Source organism: Lactuca virosa, chromosome 8 (assembly GCF_052849685.1).
Source record: "Lactuca virosa cultivar CGN04683 chromosome 8, Lactuca_virosa_CGN04683_v6, whole genome shotgun sequence".
Classification (NCBI taxonomy): Eukaryota; Viridiplantae; Streptophyta; class Magnoliopsida; order Asterales; family Asteraceae; genus Lactuca; species Lactuca virosa.
In genome coordinates this window covers 169,422,842-169,445,381 of record NC_136433.1, presented here as the reverse complement: position 1 = coordinate 169,445,381, position 22,540 = coordinate 169,422,842, and the positions used below count along the sequence as shown (strand labels likewise).

Here is a 22,540-nt window from a genome sequence, read left to right as displayed (position 1 = left end):
AGTTGAAACTAAAAAAACTACTTTTTTTGTTTAGATTTACAATTTAAATCTAAATAAGCCAAAAGTAAAAATAAATATACATCAATATGCTTTCTATATTTTGATCATTGGGTGTGAGTAACCGGTTTATGAAGCCAAATATTGTCACCTCAGATTTTAACATGTTATAACATGAAGTGAGGGTTGTGTTCCCATCTTATAACATGGTGTTGAGAGAGAGAGAGAGAGAGAGAGAGATAGATGATTTGATTGGTGTTGGTTCTCGTGCTCGTTACCACATTTCATAACACCACATCTCATAACTGGAGACTGGAACGATGTTCTAGCAGTTACCAAGGTGTTGAAGTGCCTCCACGTAGGCAAAAATGCCCCTCCATGGGCTTGGTACCAAGTAGTCAAATTAGATGAAAAAAGCAATAATGAATTTTGATATATTACCTTTTTTATATATAAATCCCATGAATGTAAAATACAAAAAACATCTAAACAACTTTTTTCCTATTATCCAATAAATGATCTTTTAACTATCAAATAACATTTTTTTACATTGATTTTTCACATTTCGATTTGTTCTTTGATATTTCTTGTTTTTATTAATTCTTTCTCTCTCTCTCTCTCTCTCTCTATATATATATATATATATATATATATATATATATATATATATGTGTGTGTGTGTGTGTGTGTGTGTGTGTTAGAGTTTAAACATTTTAAAAAACGATTCAAACAATTTCACAGACAATGATAATACAAATGAAAAATAAATAACACAATATGTAATATGGTCCACATGATTAGAGTGATCGACTACATGCACAGGTGAGAGTGAGAGTGAGAGTGAGAGGGAGAGATATATATATATATATATATATATATATATATATATATATATATAGAGAGAGAGAGAGAGAGAGAGAGAGATATCTTATTGATATTGTTGAGGTACATGTTGGCTATCTTTCTTAGTTTGCTTAGGATAAGAGATCTATGTATACTAGTAAGTTAACCTAAGATCTAGAAATAAGGCCAAGCACATAATACTCTTACAAAAGTTGCCCATTAAGTATTTTGTTGTTGAATCTGATAAAGGAACTAAGCTTACGAAAAAATTTATTCTTGACGAAACTAGCCCAAGAATCATTTGAGAGGGTCCTCATGCTTTGTCTGCCTAGTAATTATAAGGTCAAAGGGTGATTTAGACTTCACAACTCAATAATCTTTCACTTTAAGATTGATTAACCGATATGCTACTATCTAATCTAGAACTTTGTAACTCTCATCTTTCTCTAGTCCATGTCTCCGCTTCAAGTACTTGGAAGGCATATTTCTAACTCCTCTGTTGTTACCACCTTTGTAAACATATCTGTTGGATTCTTTTTACCAAGCTAAAAGTACATAGTCTCATCACTTAAAAATTCATGGATAAAATGGTACCTCATTTGAATATGTTTTGTCCTACTACGAAACATTGGATTCTTTGCTAATTTGACTATATTCATGTTGTTACGATATAAAAAATAATCTTCCTACTGCATCCTAAATTATGACAGGAAGTTCTTCAACCGTATAAGCTTATTTATTACTTATGCAATTGTCATGTACTCTACTTCTATGGTTGGAATAGCAACACTCTTTTGTAACGTAGACATCCAACTGATTGTCGTACCTCTGATTCTAAACACATAATTTATTATGCTCTTTCCCGAATCCATAGCCCCCCCCCTAAATCAGTAACAACAAAACCTTCTAAGAATATCCCTTTTCTCCTGAAGCATAAGGCAACCTCAAAATTACTTTACAAGTAGTGTAACACCCATTTGACTCATTCCTAATGCTTTTTCCCCGTATTAGACATAAATCGACTCACAATTCCCACTGGGTCAACAATATTTAGTCTGGTACACACCATAACATACACCAAACTGCGAGTTATTGGTACCGTAGTCATTTCTTACTGATCTTGTTCTTTCGTTGGAACTTTTTTTTAGAGTCTCAACAAACTTCCTAAAGGTGTATCTTTGGGTTTAGCATATGCCATGCTAAATTTCTCTTAAACTTTTTTGATGTACTTTTCATAGGAAAGTTTTAGGGTCCATGTAGCTTTGTCTCTAGCTATGCTTATGTCCAATGTCTTCTTAGTAGCTCATAGGTCCTTCATTTCAAACTCTCTGGACATCTGCTTCTTCAACATATGGATCTCTTGCATGTCTGATCCAACAATCAACGTGTCATCAAAAAATAATAAAAGGATGATATATAAGGAGCCAAAGTTATATAAGTAATAGTTAAAATTCAAAAATATTGTACTCGTTCATCTACATGAACTTCTCAAACTTCAAGTACCACCGTGCAGTATCCTTTTTCCACTCTATCGAGTCTTTCATCTTCAAGTCCTTTAGGTAACATTCAGGTTCAAATTTCTGTCAATAATAAGTAGTTTGTTGAAGTGTAATATCTAACTACACATCTTCTTTCCATGGTTGATCTTCGAATAAAAAGAGATTCAGTCTTTTCCTCATCTTTAACTTCAACATCTAAACTTCCATTGTCTCCTAGTTCATTTGAGCTCCCACTGCTTCTAGAAATTTCAAACTCTTCATAAATATTAATAGTTTTTACAATGTCTTGATCTGAGATTCATCAAACTCAACCTACTTTTTTTGATAGCTTTTCCTTTTTGGGGATTCCTGCAATCTTATCCTTAAATAAGGCACTCTCATTGAAAGTTACATCTCGACTTTTTATAACCCTTTTTTTTAATATCCCATAAACTATGAACATGTCATCTATATCATACCCTAAGAAGGAGCATTTCCTTGCATATTCCTCAAGCTTTTATATTTTTGAGTCATTAATATTCACACATGAGATCCAACAAAAAACTTTCAGGTGTCTACGTAAAAGTCTTCATAACCTCCCATTACTCTTATTGGATTATGAAACCTATGGGGACTAAGGTCCTCTATTGATTAAGTATGCATATGTATTGACCGAGTCTACACAAAATGTTTTGGATAAACCTATATGTATTCTCATACTCTTTGCTAGTCCTTTTGATGTACTCTTAAGCTTGGAAAGAAAATACCCAAGTATTCTATCCAAGAAAGCAAATGCAAGTAAGTGAGAATTCTTCTAACACTTTTTCAAGAGAAGAGTGAGAGAGAGGAAGATGGATTTGGCAATTGCAAGTCAATTGTCTTGCAAACAAAAGCCTTTTTATGTCTAGATGAAGTAGAAAGTTAACCTAAGGGTCCTTAACCATTAAGCCCTTATGACACTAGATAAGGATGTTCCCCATGCATACAAGCCATGCTAAATACTTTTGATTAAACAATCAAAAGTGCCATACTCCTTTTTCATATTTCTGTTTTTGGATTTTAATATAAAAAGAAATCATGGGTTTTAAATTTTATAAACAAGTTTATAAAATATAAACTCTAACCTTTTGGTAAAAGACAAAACAATTTATTAAGTCAAAAATGTTGTGCATAACTTAATAATTCACACCATATGAATTATGTAATGTTACTTGCTAATGAAAAGTAATATTTCCAAGAAATAAATAATTTCCAATTAATTATAAGAGTTTATTGAACATTTATTAAAATAAATTTCTAATAAATAATCAATTGTATAAAGTTGTTGTTAGTGTGATCCTTAGGATCATATGTTAATTAACGATATAACATTTAATATGACTCGTGAACATACTAGATCTTTTAATCTCCAACTTGCGTAAGACTCATATTAGATTGATATAGATAGTGGTGAATGTCTAGCAACATTTCATTGCCCTCATCAACATACGACTTTGTGCCATTCTATCAACGCCCAATTCTCCAAAAGCCCAAGGCTACAATTGGTGTATAAGGTAAGTTTATCGATTATCGCTTTGTCATAAAAATCATGTTGAACATGAGATATGGATCAAAATCAATCTCATGTAGTGTTCAAATTTTGGTAAGGCATCTTAGATGTCTAACTCTCAACACATAAGATGAAGAAATCCCATCTTGACTACATAAGCCTTTTGCACAGTTTACACTATACCTGAAAATGGATTTTATAATTGCTAGGTTAAGGATCAGCATTTGACCATATCAAAGTACATCACTCACTATACTTAAGTCCCACTATGTATCTTGAGTTTTAAGGATACATATATAATACCTTTTAATAAAGTATCATTCGTGATAGCGATCCATGAGGTGATATTAATGTGGGTCAGTTCAATACTAGTTCTTTGACAAGTACATATGAAACTTGGGTACAATCACTTGCCTACTTTCAACTGGTGAGAGTCAACCAATCCTAGTATATTAAAACATTATATAATAGTTTTAGAATAACAAGATTATTCATGGATTAAACATGTTAATATAGAACACAACAAGTATTGATGTTATGATTATATCCTAGTATATTAAAACATTATATAATAGTTGTTGTCATAATGTTCCAATATCTAAATACTAAATCCAAATCAAAATCATATCTCTAGAATAATAAAGTCTTACAACTGAAGTGTGACCATTCATACTTAGCTCAAAAGAAGGACTTTATTAATGGGTTCGGCTAAACGTAATTTGTGTGAATTATGCGAATAATATCATCTCCATATTCAATTTTACTCTAAGTATAGTTAAATATTCTTGGAGAATATGATCCGTGTTCTTTCGTGACACAGAGTCTCTTATCTTGATTAAGTATACTCTCGAAGTCACAAAGATTTATATATGATCCTTGAATGATAGAAATCAACGTAGTTTTAAGATTAACTTCAACAAAAGGAACCTTTCTTTGTTTAGACTCTTTGTGTTGCTTAGCCACCTTTTTTGCAAACCCCTTTGCCTATCTTTTTAAATTTTCTTCGTATTCCTCGAGACATATCTCAAGTTCCGAAACAGTTTTACCTTTGCCCTTAACATCTTTTGATTCGACGTTAACAGACTTTGAGAAATGTGTTTTGGGAGGACAATTGGATTTATTTTTTTCAATAGGTTTTAAAACTTGAGGTTTTGAAACCTTTGATTTTGAATTTGGAGTTTTTGAAAAGGATTTTGATTGTGGTTTTAGAATAGAATAGAAATTCGTATTTTGAACTGAAGATCTTTCTGAATTAACAGAATTTTGATTGAAATTCTTGTTTTTCCAAAAGCGCTTTCTTTCTTGTAAGTTTTTCCTATATCTTGCATTCACCTGCCTTTTCTTTGCAACAATTTCTTCATCAGACAAATGAACATTAGACCTAGATTTCTCTTTTTGGATTGGCTTATAGGTCTGTTCAGAAGACGTTTCACTCGGGACATTTTTAGTACCACTCGGACCAGCTTTATCATTACAAGGGATAACACAATTCAATGGTTCTACAACATATCTCACTTTCGTTTTCCATGAGGTCATTTCGAAAAGACCTTTGGTTTCATCTGCATTGTCAATACGAACTGACTAAAAGAATTCGTTGCACCCTTCTCCATTATCATTATCTACCATGGATGTTAGTTCTGAAGTATCGTTTTTGTTCAGTCCGGTTTTTACGAAAATTTGATTCGGAACAGTTTTTACTTTTGGAAAAACTGTGGCTTTTGATTTTAAAACTTCCAAACCTTTATTTTTAACAACATGAACATATTCAATTGAATTTTCAGAAATGAACTTTTTCTTTGGTTCAACCTCATTTTTTACAAACGTTGAACAATCTATCTCATCCTCAACAGAAATTTCACTCATGTCGCTTTCATCAAATTCAAAAACATTTTCAGTATCAAAAGTATTTTCTGAACTTAATTTCATGCACAACGAGACAAATTTTTGCACAATATTAGATTTAATTTTTTCCTTATCTTTATCATCCAACACTTGTTTTAACATTTTCTTATGTTCTTTGGACTGAATGTATGCTTATATTTTTGTCAAGCCCAACTTTGTACGAATCGGAAACATCATTAGAGGACACAATAGATTCACACTTAGAGCACTCTGCATCAATTTCATCATCTTTCTGTAACACCCCGACTCTCAGATATGAACTTTTCAGTCTTATATTTCTAATTTGAAAGGTCGAATCGACGAGTTGGATGCCCTGACTCGTCGAGTAGGCACGAATTTGGTCGTGTGTTTTAAGTGACCAACTCGACGAGTTGGAGGACCGACTCGACGAGTTGGAGCTGGAGGATGAAACCCTAATTTCCGGGGTTTTGCACCCTATTTAAAGGATCATTAGCCTCCCTTAGCCTCCCTTACAGCCCCCTTGAGTCCAGAAATCCTAAATCGCGTTTTCTCTCCATATTTGTGTGTTTTTAAGCTTGGAAGGTGAATCTTGGTGAAAGGAGCTTGAAGATCAAGAAGCTTTGAGCAAGGAACAGTTGAGGATCTGAACTCTACTCCATTTTAGCATCACTTGAAGGTAACAAGTCGTTACCTTGACTTTCCTCCTTCTAGATCTCTTCATGTTTAAGATTAGGGCTTTTCTAGCATGTATGTGAACCATTTTCGGGTATGGACTAGGATTTGAAGTTACAAATTCAGATCTGAACTTATCTTGATCTTTATAACTATAAAGTTTCCAGCTTTAGCAAGTATGAGCTATTCCCTTTGAGTTAAACCCCATTATAAGCTTGGATTTGGTATTCTAAGCCTTTAGAGCCTTGCATGCACGTAAAGTTTGCAACTTTACGTGATAAGCGTGCCTTAGGAAGCTAGATCTACTATTTGGAGCCTTGGAATGGCTCAAAATCATCTGGACAAGAAATGGACTGTATGAACTCGACGAGTCGGATGAACTCGACAAGTTGGGGAGGGTTTTCCCGTTGATTGGTTTTTGCATGGACTCGGCGAGTCAACAGAGGACTCGACGAGTCAGTTAGGGTTTTCCCTGACTTCTGGACACGCATAGACTCGACGAGTTAGTCGGAAACTCGACGAGTCAGTGAGGATTTATGTCCTTCTGAATTCTTAAGGAACTCGACGAGTTGCTAGCTACACTCGACGAGTTGGGTCAACATGGACTGTTGACTTTGATTTTGATCAAGGGTTGACTAGTTGACTTATGGGGGTATTTTGGTAACTTGGAAATTTATGGAAATGGTCTTGTGGTAAATATAGGTGGTGGAATTCGTGACTGTGGTTCGAGAGGTTGAGCTTATCACTTCAGTTCGATAGTTGTAAGGTGAGTTTTCCTCACTATACTCAAGGGTCTAAGGCACCAAGGCCGACCCTTTTGGATTGATATCCTGATATGTTATGCTAGTATGAGCTGTTAGATTAGTATCTTGGTAGATAGGATGGTATTATGTTGCTATGATCTGTTAGATCAGTATCGTGATAGATAGGATGATGTTATGCTAGTATGATCGGTTAGATCGGTTGTTTGTCTATAGACTGCTATGTGATTATCTGATATTTGTGCACACGTTTGATTGGTGGTTGAGGCTCATCTGCTTTGTGCGAGAGCCAACACACCTGGGCATTCCAACCCGATGGTTGTGGGCCATGAGTATTCCATCCCGAGGATGATTGGACTCGTAGTATGAGGGCATTCCAACCCGATGGTTGTGGGCCTGGGGTATTCCATCCCGAGGATGACTGGACCTATAGTATGTGGGCATTCCAACCCGATGGTTGAGCGCCTGGGGTATTCCAACCCGATGGTTGATTGGACCCACAGTATGTTATTTGTGTTATATGCATGTTGATGTACGTATGAGTATTTTGGGGGAACTCACTAAGTTTCCGGCTTACAGTTGTTGGTTTTGTTTCAGGTACTTCTGATGATCGCGGGAAGGTGAAGGCATGATCGTACACCTCCTGTTGTTTATGATTTGATTCTGGGATATTTTGACACTGAACTATTTTGGAAACAACTGTTGTAATAATCGATGGTTTTGGAATATTTTTAAAAGTTTAAATTTGGCATGATTTTTAGGGATGTTACACTTTCAATTCAAGAAAGGGTAAAATCATTTTGTGTATATTTTTACCTATTTCACAATCAAGATGCAGTTGAGTAATATTGAAATATAAACGCTTGGCAATTAAACATAAAATATTCCTTCGTTTCAAAAGTGCTAAATTGTCTCTTTTAAGGTAAATAACATCATCCTTTGACCTATTAAGCTCTAATTCCAAGTTCTCTATCCACATTCTTCTCTCTTCACTTTTATTTGTTACCATGCTGATTTGATCATTTAGGTTAGAATTGCTTAGACGTGTTCGTTTTAAACTATCACTAAAATTAGAGAGAGTGTAATTTAAATCATCTAATTCAGATTCGTAACGAGTAACTGAAATATTTAGATATTGGAGTATAGAGTGTACCTTATTGATGACCTTCTCGCATTCTTTCACCTGTTCAGAAACAGGCTTCGCAGCGAAACAATTTTCAATGGCCTTGCCGGTATCAGTTGCATAACCCCTCTATTCCGAAACCCCGCTATGAACCATTAGGCATCTTCCTTCGTACTCATGCGCTTCAGACTTTGCCATGAAACATCCGCCATGTGTTGGCTTCCGAACCTCCTCATCTTCCAAATCTGTGGACCATACTTCAACACGTCCAAATTCGTCACCACCTTCCTGCACAATCAAAACAGGCCTTGTGTTTGCAACACTTTTCTTCTTAAGCTCCTCTATCTTTTGAAGATAGTAAGCTTCATCCTTCTCTGTTTCCTTCTTTTCATTCATCCTTATCAGCATACACTCTTTGGCAAAATGATTCTTGCCATGGCAGTAATTGCAGTCATACCCTGAATCCCCTAGCAGTTTCTTCTCATGCTTATCTTCTTCCTTTTGAGAGTTATTGAAGCTCTATTCTCTAGACTTCTCCGAACTGAAGTTTCCCTGCCTGTTCCTGCTCTTGAATCGACCAAAGTTCTTTTTAATGAACTTTTTGGGATTAGATACCATCAAAGCATATTCCTCCTTGGTAAGTTCACTGTCCGAAAAGTCGGATTCAGAATCTTCTTCAAAAACCTTGTAGCCCTTCGCAACTAGGGTCAAGGAACCCATATTAGAGACAAGCTTTACATCTTTCGTCACTTCATCTTCGTGGGATCTTAGAATTCCCACAAGCTTTGCCAGAGAGTAGCTCTTGAACTATTCATGAGCTTTCACTGTAGACACAACCGTTTTCCATTCAGACCTTAACCCATTCATGAACCTAACTTTTTGCTCTATCTTTTCACGCTTGAGATTGTGTTTAAGTATCCTACTTAATAGATGATTAAACTGATTGAATGTCTAGTCCATATTTTCATCAGGCTTTTGAACGAAATCTCCAAATTCAGAAAGAAGCAACGTTTGCACGGAGTGTTCCAAATCTGTATCGCTTGAATAAAGCTCTTTCAACCTGTCCCACATCTCCTTCGTCGTCTCACATGCACTCACCAGACGAAAGGTGTCTGGAGGAAGAGCAAACCTTATTATTCTCATCGCCTTGATGTTACTCAACAACTTATCTTTTTCATCTTGAGGAATATCTTTATTTTCAACAAGAATTGTGTTATAGTCGGCTTGAGTCTTGACGACCTTCCTTGTAGCCGTATGGGAGAATGTCTGTTGCGTCATGGCTTCCCATATTGTGGTGCCATGATCTTCAATGTCGAGAACATAGTCTTCGAAGTGCAGTGCCCAGACTTCATAATCCTGCGGAAAAACGATTGGGATTCTGGTAGTAGATCCAATACTGCTGGAATGATTGAAAGAAAGATTATGAGGATCTTTGTGATTCATCTTCTCAAGAGTTCACAGAAGTGAATATAGAATCAGATGTGTAATAAAGTGAATCGAGATCTAGGGTAGAACAAGAGATCTGGATCTGGAGCCTACAACCGATTGAAGTAGTTGAGATACCAACAACAGATCCTAGAAAACCGATAAACCCTAGTTGAAACACTCGACAGAAGATAGCGATTGAATTACACTATATCCTGCTCTGATACCAATTGTTGAAACAATAAAAACTTAGATCGATAGATTCTATAAATGTTATGAACAAAATAACACAATAAATGAAGATCAAATAGTGTCGAATGCTTAGATTGAATAGCTTTAGAAGAGTTCAACGTGAACTTTTCTGTAAAAGCAAAGTAGGGCATATACAAATGATAACCCTAGAACGATACATGCATGCACATTAAATAGTATAACCCTAGCAAACCATAATCACGGATGGACAGGCCCAACCTGTTAATAAATAAGACTATATACGTATAAAACATTTGACACAACACATTACATAGCCCAACAATTATATCTACTATTCTTAAAGCGGATATATGTAGTCAATAGTTTACAGATCCGTTATGCATTGGTTGACTCAAATGCATCTCGTAACTGGATGTTATAAAGGGTTATTCCATGTGTAATTTGATATGAAAATTATATGACTATGTAGTCAAAGTAATTCATTAATTTTCCTTAACAAGAAAAAGCGATATCATTGGGCCTCTCGATGATTTGATGTTGACTATATATAGTGGTGGGCCCATCCAAGACTAATTGATGTGTTTAGTTTGAAATCCAATAAAGTCTTTACAAATGAAGAAATCAGGAAAACAGAATCTATGATAATGAGAGTGATTCTGATCCATGTCTCGTGTCCATACAATATCTTAAAGAATGAAGAAATAGCTAATGACTTATCTTAGGGCCAACAACTTATTTGAATCAGAGTTTGGCAGTGGCCTTGGAAAGCACTATTTGATGTTTACTTCAAGGTCTATACTTGTAGTTGTTGTTACAGACTTATCCAAGTGGGAGACTGTTAAATTAAGGTGTCTAAGCCAGTAACTAAATTGGTATATTCTTGAATTGGAAGCAAAGTCCTTTTTGGGTTTCCCTCATAACTAGTAACTAAATAGAATGACTTTTGGAGAGAGATGATGATTTATTAATTTATTACATGATTAAAAATTAGTTAGAAATAAAAAATAAATAATTTATTAATATATTATATGATTAATATATTAATTAGAATTTATATTTATTAATTAAGAATTAATCGAAAATTAATTATAATTAATTTTCCGATTAATTAGATTAATTGAAAATAAACGGAGTGAAGGTGACAATGTTTAGAAGCTGAGCATTGAAGAATTCCATAACCTTCCCACAGGGGGGGGGGGTTGGAGGCTTCCTAGAGTTTCTAGGAGTCTTAGGGAGCAAGAAAATGGATAAGGGTTATCTTAGGATACTTGCCTTATTTAAGCTTCCTTACTCACCTATATAAACCCCTTAAGGGTTCCTTATTTTTGTCCATCCCATTACACACATAAGAGCCGAAAATTTGCTCTCCTCTCCTCTCTCTCAAAGTCTTCTAGTTGCTAAGGTTTTTGGTACAAGCCATTAGAGGCATCTAAGCTTTGGTGATTGCTTTCCAAGGAAATCAAAGGAGGTTTTACTTGATTAATTGTTATATCAATCAAAAGGTATGTAACCCTCAACTCTTTGAAATTTTCGATTATACTAGGGTTTCCTAGGGTTTCTTGATATTCATAGTTAATTTCTATCAATAGAGAAAGCATAGATCCTTTCTAGGTTGCATGTGAACTTAACAGTTTAAGAGTTAATCCGCTACATGAAATAATTTTATAACCTAGAAAACCTATCAGATATATCTTATAGAATCTCTTTCACAACCTCCTTCTATCAGCCAAGGAAGAACTTCCAGTAATGCTAACTAGTTATAAAAAAAAATTGCGATTACATGTCTTAGGATCAAATCGTGTGTTGACTGGAAGGTCTGACACTAAAACGGTTTGACCCAGACAAGAGTTGCACAATAGCACTAAATCATGCAGTCTAAAACTATCAAATTCTAGGGCATGCAATCTAACGTATTTTGTCAAATAGCTACTTGGCATTACTATAGGTTCTAAGCAGCATTCAACAAGCAAGTCCTAAGACTATAAGGCATCTTAGGTATCAGGCAATTCTAATCTATAATTCCTAAAAAGATCCCTAACCTACATACGCATGCATTTCTAACAGATTATTTATCAACAGATATAACAATATAGATATCTTGGGAATCACTTTCCTTTCTCAGCTGCACCTGACTGTACGCATCGCATCCTTTTCCTCTTTATATCATATTTTTTATAAAAATTTTTGTTTAAGATATTCAGATCCTTAGTTTGAGTCTGGGATCGCACGAGTGTTCATCCAATTCGCTCAAACCAAGACTCTCATACCAACTTGTTACGTCCCGAAATTCATGGCAAAATTTTCGTTTTATTTGTTAAAATATATGTCTTAAAACACCTTACAATTATTACATAATCAATTATAAAATAGTGTTTCAGCAGAAGTCTATAAAACTTAAGTGCTGTTTTGATGCAAATACAGTCACGCGTGAGACTTTCCATGATCAGATGCACACCATGTAAAACAGTTATTCAACAACTATAAGTCGAGGCTTAGTGAATTCCCTCTAAATATTCCATACCACAACATTTATACAATGCATACAGATAATGGCCTTCATTATATAGTTGGTCGCCCATTTTTCCTACAACATATAGTTGGTCCGCACCTTGGTCTTTAGCATAAAGCAAGTCCGCTCGAGTTTATTGGCATTCAGCACGAATCTAGTCCGCCCTCAAATCCCACATAATATATTAGCACATATATATCAAGCAATATTCCAACATTACAAACAACTATCTAGCGAAATTGCTTAAGTACATACTATGACAACTATATCCTAACATATAGTGGATACGTAATAGAGTATACAATATAGTGATATGGACTAACCTGGTTAATGTCTTAGGTGAATGACAACAATATCTTGATGATTCCACTAATAGGTAATGTTCTCAACTAGTATCAGTCTGTAATGTTATGATTAACAAGTTTCTAGGGCAATCTAGTAATGTATGCTAGACCTATCACTAATCCCAATGAATATTGTTAGCTATATCAAATAAGGATCAGCCAGGCAAGATAGTTGGGAGGCAGGACCATTTTGGTGTATAGCCTTTCTTAAATCCAATAGCCAAGCCAACGTTACCATTCTAGTCACCTTTCTGGTAATTAGATCAATGAGTATTATTGCTTGGAATTTTTATAGGTCTTATTTATAGATTCATAATAACGACTTATGACTATAGTTATAAGTTACACTGAAAGAATTACGAGTGTAGCTTAACTTACAGAGATTCTTCTTAACCAAATTGCGGGAATCGGACTCGCAGGGCTCCTACTTGATGGCTACTACTTAGTTGAATACCTCATGTGTCGCAGGGCTTCGCCGGAACACAGTAATCTAATGAAAATGGGCTAAAAGTGTGGAGAACTCAAAGAGAAAAGGTTGTAGGTATCTGAGGATGAAAGTTTATACGACAAGGAGTATTTATAGGCAAGAATAGGCAAAAGCGCGTTGCGCCTAGGGTGGTGTTGGCTCCTATGGGCTCCTACCACGTGTCGCGATATCGGTGGTCCACATCGATACCTATAGAACCTTGCTATATGTCATGTTCCTATGGTGCCATGCGTCAAAATCTCGTGGATCCACGTCACTATGTCTCCGGAGAAAGGGGCTGCCCCGACAATCCCATGTGGCGCTCACTCGTGGTGCCACGTTATCGCGTTCTTCGCGCGCACAATTTTCAAAATTTTCAAAATGGCGTAACTTCTTCATACGAGCTCTGTTTTCGATGTTTTTTATATCCCCAGAATGCTCTCGACGAGATCTATAACTTTTCTTTAGATTGCAATAGCTAAACTTTTCCTGTTTGTTAGAGTTTTCAACAGAAAGCATAACTCCTATATACAGACTCCATTCGCGATGTTCTCTATATCGACGGACTCCTATTGACAAGATACTCAACTCTCATTTAGATTATATTGTCTAATAACCTATTGTTCCAAAATTCGAATTCTGTGAGCACAATGCTACACTAAAGTTTTTAAAAATTATAACTTTCTCTCATGAAGTCATATTTTGGCGTTCTAAATATGTACGCTTTAGGTTTAATGACTAGTACAACTTTCATTTTGATCACTTACGCTACAAAGTATTTATCCAAAATTCACTTTCTTTGACGCACAGAGTCATGTCGGTTTAATCTCGAAACTTCGAAGAAGTATCACTTCTTCATAGTAAGTCGGAATTAAGCATTCTATATATCTACGAAAATCGTATCGATGTTTCCTACATGATTATGATGATTATTTGGCTCGAAATTAATTTATTTTTATTTCTTATTGTACAAATTTACAATCTATGGCTATAGTAAAAATGGGGTGTTACAGTTTTTTTTTCCGAAATCTTGATCATATCTTGTTTTATGAAAATTGTAACTCGTATAAATAATTTTTAACTATTAGAGAAAATATAAAGTTCTTTGTCTACCACTACTAGTATATATTGTCTACTAAATTATCATAGTGTCTTTATAAAAGTTCCACAAAAATGGTTTATGTTAGATATTATTATTATTTTTGTTATTTTTTCAAAGTTCGTTGATACTAAAAGACCACACGTTTTCTCTGTCTGATAGATTCTTATCATGTCCATATATAGTTCCAAACTCGTCATTTGAATTTCAATATAAATGTATGTGAGGATTACAAAACAAGTAGGTTAATTTTCCATATTTCGTTTTCTGTCAATTTATTTCATGTTTATCTATTACTAGTTTATAACAAAATATCTAAATAATCTTCCTTATAGATTTAAATGAATAGTATTGCTTATGAATCAATTGTATGTACTTATTTTAGATAATTAGGGATTGCCTTATGTGAGATAAATTTATGTTAGATAAATTTTTGTTGTTTTTTTTCAAAGTTCATCCATATTAGCAAACACAAATATATTTATGTTAGATAAATTTTTGTTGTTTTTTTTCAAAGTTCATTGATATTAAAAGATCACACGTTTTCTCTATCTCATACAAACATATCATGTCATCTGAATTTCACTATAAATTGTGTGTGAGGATTACAAAACAAGTAGGTTAATATTCCCTATTTCATTTTTTATCAATTTATTTCATGTTTTATCTATTACTGGTTTATAGCATAATTTGAAGAGGGTGAATTTATCTATTTCATGTTTTATCTATTACTGGTTTGATGGCATTGCTCGTATTCATGGTCTTGATGAAGTAATGGCGGGTGAATTAGTAGAATTTGAAGAGGGTACAATAGGCATTGCTCTTAATTTGGAATCAACTAATGTTGGTGTTGTATTAATGGGTGATGGTTTGCTGATACAAGAAGGGAGTTCTGTAAAAGCAACAGGAAGAATTGCTCAGATACCAGTGAGTGAGGCCTATTTGGGTCGTGTTATAAACGCGAAACTGGGTCAAAATCTCATCTATTTTTTTTTGTTACAATAGAAGCAGAAGTGATGTGGATTATTCAAGAATCGAAGTTGATTTGCTTTATAAAAAGAAGATCTCAATGAACTTCTATGAAATGATTTCACGGGATTCAGCCAATTGTATTGATCGTGGAATATCATTGAGAAATAGGAATCCGTGTTATCAAAGGATTTCCTGCGATTATTTCTAGTATGGAATGAGTCAATCATCCACTTTGGTATCCAAGAAATTTGTTACAGTAGGTAGTGGTTATTCAATTTCGTGGAATGTAGGTAGTGGTTATGATCGATTTGATAGAAAAGACGGAATAGTGTGTATCTTTCGTTGGGGATTTCCTGGAAAAAATCGTCGGGTCTTCCTCCAATTTCTTATAAAAGATATTCAGTCTGTCAGAATAGAAGTGAAAGAAGGTATTTATGCTCGTCGTGTCCTTTATATGGATATCAGAGGCCAGGGAGCCATTCCATTGACTCGTACTGATGAGAATTTTACTCCACGGGAAATGGAACAAAAAGCTGCTGAATTGGCCTATTTCTTGCGTGTACCAATTGAAGTATTTTAAGAAATGAGCCGGAATGCTTTCTCAGCAGGAGGGCAAAAACGCAAGAATGCTCTTTTTCCATAACATAACTTAATTGAGGTTTCTTCAGAACATTCATTCGAGTCAAAGCAGACATATATGGAACAAGTATAAAAAAAACTATTTTGGGGATCTTTTAGATGTATCGATTTAGATGTATCGAAATATACATAACTCAATTCAATAAAAAAATAAGAAACAAATCGAAATATCTCATAATCAACCATTTAGAAAGAAGGAAATTCCACCCTTTTTAACTTGTTGGAATTGAGACTTTAGAGATCATATCTTGTAATTTTTTCGAAGCTTATTTTTATACTTTTTGTGCTCCTTAATGACCAAAAAATTGAATCTCTTATAATGATAATTAGCCCCTGAATATTCAGACAATAAAAAGAAAAAAGGAAAAAATTGAGATAGTTATGAATTCCATTGAGTTTCCCTTATTTGATCGAACAACCCAAAATTCAGTTATTTCAACTACATTAAATGATCTTTCAAATTGGTCAAGACTCTCTAGTTTATGGCCGCTTCTCTATGGTACCAGTTGTTGCTTCATTGAATTTGCTTCACTAATAGGCTCACGATTCGACTTTGATCGTTATGGACTAGTACCAAGGTCGAGTCCTAGACAAGCGGACCTTATTTTAACAGCCGGAACAGTAACAATGAAAATGGCCCCTTCCTTAGTGAGATTATACGAGCAAATGCCTGAACCAAAATATGTTATTGCTATGGGAGCATGTACAATTACAGGGGGGATGTTCAGTACCGATTCTTATAGTACTGTTCGTGGAGTCGATAAGCTAATTCCTGTGGATGTATATTTGCCGGGCTGTCCACCTAAACCAGAAGCAATTATAGATGCTATAACAAAACTTCGTAAGAAAATATCTCGAGAAATCTATCCAGATAGAACTATGTCTCAGCGAGAGAATCGTTGTTTTACTACCAATCACAAGTTTCAGGTTGGGCATAGTATTCATGCTGGAAATTATGATCAAGGATTCCTTTATCAACCGACATCTACCTCAGAGATTCCTCCTGAAACATTTTTCAAATACAAAAGTTCAGTATCTTCCCCCGAATTAGTAAATTAGACAGGATTCCTTTGCACAGAATAAAAAGTCGCGGCTCAATCTTCATAAATTTCATCGTAAATGTGAAATACTTATAAAAAAAATGCGGGAGAGATAAAAAAGATGCAGGGTCATTTGTCTGCTTGGCTAGTTAAGCATGGGCTAATTCATAGATCTTTAGTAGCGTATTCAATCAAACGGGCAATTTCTGTATGAAAAATGAAAACGAACATAAATAAAAATCTTATTTATGTTCGGTCCGAATGATCTCAACAACATGATCAAATAAGATAAGGGATATGCATTTGAAACAGATCTATCTATCTGTTTCTCGTGGATTTTCATAGCCCTTCTGTGCAAAAATGGGATATGCATTTGAAATGGATGCACGAGTTATGATATATATCATGAGCGATACAGAAATAGATCGAGTAATCTGTTCCTTTATCCAAGAAAAATTATTTCTAGTTTGCATGGTCCAACCATTGATCCCGAAAATTTATACAATAAATTGGGGTAGGTCACTAATGGAGTTTCCTATCCACGATTCTGTTATTTACTGGAATAATTTGACTGGATTACTATATAGGATGAATCTCCGGGATGGGTAGAAAGATAAAGAGTGAGTACGATTTTCAATGCTTTGCTTATGTACAACTGCAAAGTAAGAAACATTCTAATTGGATTAGGTAGATAATTTTTCAGTCATTCATTGAATGATAAATCACTACAAGTGACGGAGATACGCGATTTAAATAACGGAAAATCCAATATTTGAAAATTGTATCTAGAATGACTGGAAAAGTGGAAACAAGGCCAGATATAATTTGCTCATTATGAACAAATCCAAAATCCTTGTAGACAAAGCCAATCATCAGTTCCCAACCATGGGGCGAATGAAATCCGATACATAAATCAGTTAATAAAAGAAGAGAAAAAGCTTTTATTGTGTCACTTAAGTTATATAGGAATTCCTGAACCCAAGAGTTAAGAATAACAAGTTCTTTATTACCCAAAAGAGAATAACCACTTAGAATAATGAAACAGATTATATTTGTCGAGAAGTGCAAAATCGTATGAATACGACCCTCGTTGTGTATCTTGATTAATTGGATTGTTTCTTTGTGAATTCCTATACGAAGGTTTTGTAGATGTGTCTCCGAGTATTCTTTAATCATTTCCTCTAAGAAGAGGAGTTCCTCTAATTCTATGAATTTTTCTAGAATACTCTTTTCTTCAATATCATTCAAAAAAGGTTCGGATTGCCTAGTATTCCACCAATTAGTAACCCAGGATTCCATACTTTTTTGAAATGAGAGAGAAATCCACCAGGGCAAAAATACTATAGATGCAAGATATAAAAGAGGAGTGAATGCTTTCTTTTTTTCCATTTTTTCATCTCTGAATTGTTAATGAACCTATCTCATTCGTCGACTCTATGTAATCTAATATTTCTCTCCCGCATCAGTTCTATTACAAGTTATCGAACCTATGAATTTAGAAAAAAATACAGAAATAGACGAAAAATTGGAATGGATAAATAATCAAAAAATAATGTTTACCTATATCTCAATTGGTCAAATTTGAAGCACATATCTCCTTTCGATGAATGCCCAGAAAAATTGAAATAATGAATAATATTATTCAGATTTTGAGACGAAAGAACTCCTTTTCTATCATTATATAAAAATCTCTAATATTTCGAAAAAATTGAACTTACTATGAGTAGTCAGGGATAAAATAATTGAGGGAAATTTCTGAAGAATATTGTGAAAAATGAGTGGCAAAAAACGACATAAATTTGCTAATTATCATTATAAGAGATTCAATTTTTTGGTCATTAAGGAGCACAAAAAGTATAAAAATAAGCTTCGAAAAAATTACAAGATATGATCTCTAAAGTCTCAATTCCAACAAGTTAAAAAGGGTGGAATTTCCTTATTTCTAAATGGTTGATTATGAGATATTTCGATTTGTTTCTTATTTTTTTATTGAATTGAGTTATGTATATTTCGATACATCTAAAAGATCCCCAAAATAGTTTTTTTTATACTTGTTCCATATATGTCTGCTTTGACTCGAATGAATGTTCTGAAGAAACCTCAATTAAGTTATGTTATGGAAAAAGAGCATTCTTGCGTTTTTGCCCTCCTGCTGAGAAAGCATTCCGGCTCATTTCTTAAAATACTTCAATTGGTACACGCAAGAAATAGGCCAATTCAGCAGCTTTTTGTTCCATTTCTCGTGGAGTAAAATTCTCATCAGTACGAGTCAATGGAATGGCTCCCTGGCCTCTGATATCCATATAAAGGACACGACGAGCATAAATACCTTCTTTCACTTCTATTCTGACAGACTGAATATCTTTTATAAGAAATTGGAGGAAGACCCGACGATTTTTTCCAGGAAATCCCCAACGAAAGATACACACTATTCCGTCTTTTCTATCAAATCGATCATAACCACTACCTACATTCCACGAAATTGTGCACCATAAATAGGAGCTAATAAAAAGACCCGCGATTCCGTAGAAAGACATCACAATTCCTTGTGGAAAAAAAATTATTTCCTGAGATGGAAATAAAGATATCAAATTTCTACCAAGATAACTCGAGGTTCCAACCAACAAGAATCCTAATGAACCTAAAAAAAGGATAACAGCCCAGCAGAAATTACTTGTTTTTCGAGCCCCCGTTATAGGTTCTATCCATATATGTTCTGATCGACAACTCATACTTGATCCAGTTGATTTTTTTGGAATTGAGAGAATACCCCAAATGAATTTGACTTTAGTCCTTTTTTTTCCGAAGTAACTCGCATCAACTAGCACTAGTTTGATGTGATCCTTTAGGAGTAATTCATTAAATTCGTTAGATCTAAACTAATAACATACCCTTTGTACGATCTCACTAAAGATAGCCAAATAGATATAGATAGACCAACTTTACAGTTCAGCTATCCGTCAATTCGGGTCTATTTGAAAATAGCTAGAATCCATTGATCCCTATAGCATTTTCTGGAGACATAAGAGTTTTTCGGCGGAAGCCGCTTATACCATATTTTGATTTTGCTAAATAGATATCTGTGTTATGATACAAGCGTCAGTTTTGAAAAAAAAATAGATGAGATTTTGTGCCATCGGCTCTAAACAATCTTGTTTTTTTGAACATGAAGAAATAAAGAAGCCATTGCGATTGCCGGAAATACTAGGCCTACTAAAGGCACCAAAACAGAGGGAAAGTTAAGAGTTGTCATAGAATGGCTACCTCGATTTACTATTTGTACCTGTTATTATTATTTATATTTTATATTTATAATATAAAGATATCTTATTATATATAAAGATATCTTATTATAATTTGATAATTCTAAATTGGAATTATTATTATTACTTAATAGCTATTAAGTATAAATATAAGTATCTATCTAAGTGAGTATATAATGTAGTTTTTGATCTTTTTACATGAAAGATTTGAAAGGATATGGATGAGATATTATTTTCTTCATTTTTTGCTCTTGTCTTCGAATTTCATTTACTAAGCAAAAAGTTTCTTAAAAATTAATTAGATTCTATTTATATTTATAATTATATTGAATATATTGAAGGGTTTGTTAGAATCCCATCCATCAGGGATTCTTAGTCAAAATAGGATTATCGTAAGATATAAAAAAAGAAAAAATTCTATATTTTATAGATTTTCATTATATATGACGAGAAGAGTATATTTTTTTGATTTGCCTAATTTCACGAAAATAAGAATTTCATCTTTTATCTTGTTAATAGAGGCTTCTTGATCAATAATCAGGAATATAGAAAAAGGGGCAGATTTTCTGTGACTTTTGATTCTTTATATAATATAATTAGATCTTATGCCAACAAAATAAACCCCATTCGTCTAATTTTAACTTGGATTCCGATAAACTAATTACTTGTTTGCTCAAAATAATTGAACTTAATGTTCTAATTTTGATTCAAAGGAAAGAAAGTGTGTAGTTGAAATAACTCACTCAGAACGCTTTTTAAAGGATTACGTGGTACGATTAGATCGAATAAGCCTTTCTGGAATAAATACTCGGCCGCTTGTGAACCCTCGGGTACTGTTTTATTCAATGTTTGTTCAATTACTCTTTTACCCGCAAAGGCAATGTAGGCATTGGGTTCGGCAATAATGATATCCCCCAACATACCAAAACTAGCTGTCACCCCACCGGTAGTAGGAGATGTAAGAATTGGTACATAGAATAACTTTTTATTTGATTGATAATCATATAAAGCAGAAGATATTTTAGCCATTTGCATCAAGCTCAAACTTCCTTCTTGCATGCGTGCCCCTCCGGAAGCACACACTATAATAAGAGGTAGAAATTCTTTAGTAGCGTATTCAATCAAACGGGTAATTTTCTCCCCGACTACGGATCCCATACTACCTCCCATAAACTGAAAATCCATAACCCCAATTGCTACGGTAATACCGTTTAGTTGCCCTCTGCCTGTTTGAACAGCCTCGGTTAATCCTGTATTTCTTTGATAAGAATCGATACGATTTTTATAAGGCTCCTCCTCCGAATGAAATTCAATGGGATCCAGAGAGACCATGTCTTCATCCATAGGCTCCCAAGTGCCCGGATCGATCAAAAGTTCGAGAAATAATCCCTGGAGCGGGCGATTCAATTAACCTATATTCAGAAGATGAAATTTCACCTCTACCATCAATAGGTTTAGCCAGCGCGTTTATAACACGACCCAAATAGGCCTCACTCACTGGTATCTGAGCAATTCTTCCTGTTGCTTTTACAGAACTCCCTTCTTGTATCAGCAAACCATCACCCATTAATACAACACCAACATTAGTTGATTCCAAATTAAGAGCAATGCCTATTGTACCCTCTTCAAATTCTACTAATTCACCCGCCATTACTTCATCAAGACCATGAATACGAGCAATGCCATCACCTACTTGAAGTACGGTACCGGTATTTACAATATTTACTTCTCTATTATATTGCTTAATACGTTCACGGATAATATTACTAATTTCGTCGGCTTGAATGGTTACCATGAGTATTTCTTAATTCTTTTTTGGAAAAAAAATAAATCAAAAATAATGCCTAAAGTAGAAGGACTAATCCGTTATTTCTTTCATCGCCCCCAATATGCCAATATTGGCACTGATAGTACGTAAATGTAACTCGCTGTTTAAACAACTATTCAGAGTTCCTAGAGCTCCTTGTAAGGCTTGTTGGAAAACCCGTTGTCGGACTTGATTACTCGCTTTTTGTTGTTCAAAATTTATAGTTTCATTTTTGTAATTTTCTAGTTGTTCCAAAGTCTTATAAGTTGAATCAATCAAATTCAATTTTTCTCGCTCTATCTCAGAGTATCCATTCACGCGAAACTGATCTGCTTCTATTTCTACTTTCCGTAAGCGAGCCCGGGCTTTTTCCAGCTGTTCGATGGCCCCCTCGCGCAATTCTTCTGAATTTCTAATAGTATTCAAGATTCTCTGTTTTCGATTATCTAATAAATCACTTAATGAAAGTAGATTATC

The 22,540-nt window shown here is 34.4% G+C and overlaps 1 pseudogene; it reads right to left on the bottom strand.

Moving 5' to 3' along the window:
• Positions 1-20,882: 20,882 nt before the first annotated feature.
• Positions 20,883-22,051, bottom strand: LOC145131054 (acetyl-coenzyme A carboxylase carboxyl transferase subunit beta, chloroplastic pseudogene; annotated as a pseudogene).
• Positions 22,052-22,540: the final 489 nt, after the last annotated feature.